The sequence below is a fragment of the Emiliania huxleyi genome (genome assembly GCF_000372725.1).
Source record: "Emiliania huxleyi CCMP1516 chromosome Unknown EMIHUscaffold_183, whole genome shotgun sequence".
Classification (NCBI taxonomy): Eukaryota; Haptophyta; order Isochrysidales; family Noelaerhabdaceae; genus Emiliania; species Emiliania huxleyi.
Window position 1 is genome coordinate 44,885 of NW_005200754.1, and position 3,048 is coordinate 47,932.

Below are 3,048 nucleotides of genomic sequence, written 5' to 3' on the forward strand. Positions count from 1 at the left end.
GGGTAGCCCGAGGTGCAGTTGTAGAGCACCAGCCTAAGGGCAACGGAAGGGAAGCGAATTCTCTCCACACACACGAGGTGGTGGGGCAAGGGCCAGGCTAGCCCTCGCGACTGCACGTCTAGAGGACAGGAGCCCCACGGCATTTGAAGTGCAAGGCCCGGTGCGCGTGTGCGGGCGGTGTGAGTGTGAGTGTGTGAGTGTGTTGGTGTAGCACGACGTGCCTGTTCTTTGCGTCGCCCGCTCCCTCCTCCCAAAAGGTGACGATCTTTTCGACCTCCTCCTTGGTGGTCATGCCGGTCGAGATGTGGATGTCACCGCCGTACTCGTCCCGCAGCACCTTCTGCATCTCCCAGTGCTGGTTCGACGGCGAGCCAACCTTGATCAAGATCGGGTTGAGCGAGACAATCTCCTTGGCGCTCGTCACGTCCCAGACCGAGCACGAGTAGCCGAGCCCGATCTCCTCGCAGTGCTGCGGGCGGCGAATGGGCGAGGGGAGGTGAGACGGCCGCACCGACACGCGGCGCGCCGCGCGAGCCCCCTTCCCACCCACTCCCTTGCAAGCGGCGGCGGCGGCGGCGGTGGCGGCGGCAGCAGCGCGCGCGCGCGCGCGCGCCTTCTTCAGCTCGCGGTGCTGGTCGACCGTGAGCTCCAGGTACTCCCTGTGCGCGCCGTAGGTGTCGCCATACGCGTTGCGAGGGTTGGGGTGCGGCGCCGCATACTGCTCCGGCGTGAGCAGCTCCTTCGGGCAGCGCTTCTGGAACTTGCCGACCGAAGCGCCCGCCTCCTTGGCGAGGGTGAGCAGCTCCTTCGCCGTCTCGAACTCGCCCATGTGGTTGCACCCGATCTCCGCCATGACGTGCGGCTGTTTGAAGTCGATGCGCGTCATCGTTAAGTCTCGGTTGTGTGTGTAAGGAGGCTTTCGGCGGATTCCAAAGGAGAAGTGCCAAGCGGCAATAGGACCGCCGCAAGCGGCGTGGCGTGGGGCGGTTGAGCATCCCTCCGGGGGCCCCTCTGCGCCAGGGAGGCGTTGTTGGAGGCTAGGACGCAAGCGTCCAGTCGCCCTTTTCAAACTCGGGGCCCACTCCGCTACGCTCCGACCCGAATTTGGAGGGCCATGAATGAAGTTAGTTTAAGTAAGTAAGGAGTACAGTTGTAAGGAGAGATGCTCGCGTCGGATTCCCAAAAAATCGGTTTGCGCCAGCACCGCGGCAATGGATGCCGTCCACAGCAAAGGCCTCGACCTTCTTCGGCAGCAGCTGGCGCTCCCACCCACCGGTCCTGTAGGTCGCCGTGGCCCAACCGGCCAAAGCCTCCATTGCACCAGCTCCAAACGGCGCCGTCGGCGGTGTCCGGTGAGGGAGGGCGATGCTGTGGTGGGACCCAGCCGACGGGCAGCGAAGGCCTCGATCTTCTTCGGCAGCAGCTGGCACTGCTCGGAGCTCTCGTTGCCGTGGCCCAGCTTGCCAAAGTCTCCACTGCCCCAGCTCCGGAGGGCGCCATCGGCGGTGATGGCGAGGTTGTACTCGTATCCAGCCGACGCAGCGATGACGCTCTGGCAAGCCAACGCCTCGATCTTCTTGGGCTGCCTCTGGTCCTGATAGTCGCCGTGGCCCAGCTTGCCCCCAAACCTTTGCCCCAGCTCCAGACAGCGCCGTCGGCGGTGAGGGCGAGGCTGTGGTTGTCGGTCGTCAGACCTCCAGCCGACACGCTCACGGTGCGCTCACCCAGCGTCAGCGGGAGGCGCGTCGGCGTGTTCAGTTGCGTCACGCCCTCGCCGTGGCCGAGCAGCCCTGGAGAGCCTGCCTCACTGCCGCGCACGAAGAGAGCCCCCTCGCCGTCGATGAAGGGCTGTGAGACTGGCCTGCCGCCGCCCTCGCCGGCGGGGGTTGGACTCGCGCAGCAAGGCAGCGAAGCACAGCCACCGCACGGCGCAGCTCTCGTCCTCTGGCTGCGCCGGCAGCTCGAAGCCGCGCGCTTTTGCGCCCACAAGCGGATGCCCTCCAGCGCAAGCGAGGCGTGGAAGCAAGAGCAGCGAGACGGCCGCGACGCGAGCGATGCGCAGGCGGGCGCGAGCGACGCCGCGCTGCACGTGGCGGAGGAGCACGCCGCTCGGCTCGTGGAGAAGCCCGAGTGAGTGCTCTCCGAGGTTCTCCTCTCGCCGGACCTCGCCCCGCACATCCTCGCCAGCTGCCGACCAAGGAGCATGCCGTCAAGGGGACGTGCCGCGCGTGGCGCCGCGGCTGGAAGGAGACGCTGAAGAAGCGCGAGAGGCCGCGCCTGCTCGTGTTCGGCGGCCACGACAGCGAGGGTGGGACTGTCAACTCGCTTGAGCGGTACGACCCGTCAACGAATGAGTGGGAGGAGGAGGCTGTGGCGCCGATGCCGACGGCACGCACGGGTGCGCGCACGGCGGTGCTCGATGGCAAGCTCTACGCGGCGGGCGGCGAGAGTGAGGACGACAGCGCAACTTCCAGCTCGGTGGAGCGGTACGACCTGGCCACCAAGTCGTGGGAGGCTGTTTCGCCGATGGTGACACCACGCGAGAACCACGCCGTGGCGGTTCTCGACGGCAAGGTCTATGCTGTGGGCGGCCTCGCCGGCGGTTTCGGCCGCCTCAGCTCGGTGGAGCGGTACGATCCGGCGACGAACGCGTGGGAGGCGGGGCGGCTACAGCAACGGCGAGTTCGTCAGGTCGATGGAGCGATACGACCCGTCCACAAATGAGTGGGAGGAGGAGGCGATGGCGCCAATGCTGACGGCACGAAAGTATGCACGCACGGCGGTGCTCGATGGCAAGCTCTACGCAGTGGGCGGCATGAGCGAGGCTGACATCTCAACTTCCAACCTGGTGGAGCGGTATGAACTGGCCTCGAAGTCGTGGGAGTTTGTGGCGCCAGTGGCGACACCACATGAGGGTCACGCCGTGGCGGTGCTCGACAGCAAGCTTTATGCTGTGGGCGGCGAGAATGACAACGATGGCGTCCTCGGCTCGGTCGAGCGGTACGATCCGGCTGCCAATGCGTGGGAGGCGGTGGCGGTGATGGGGGA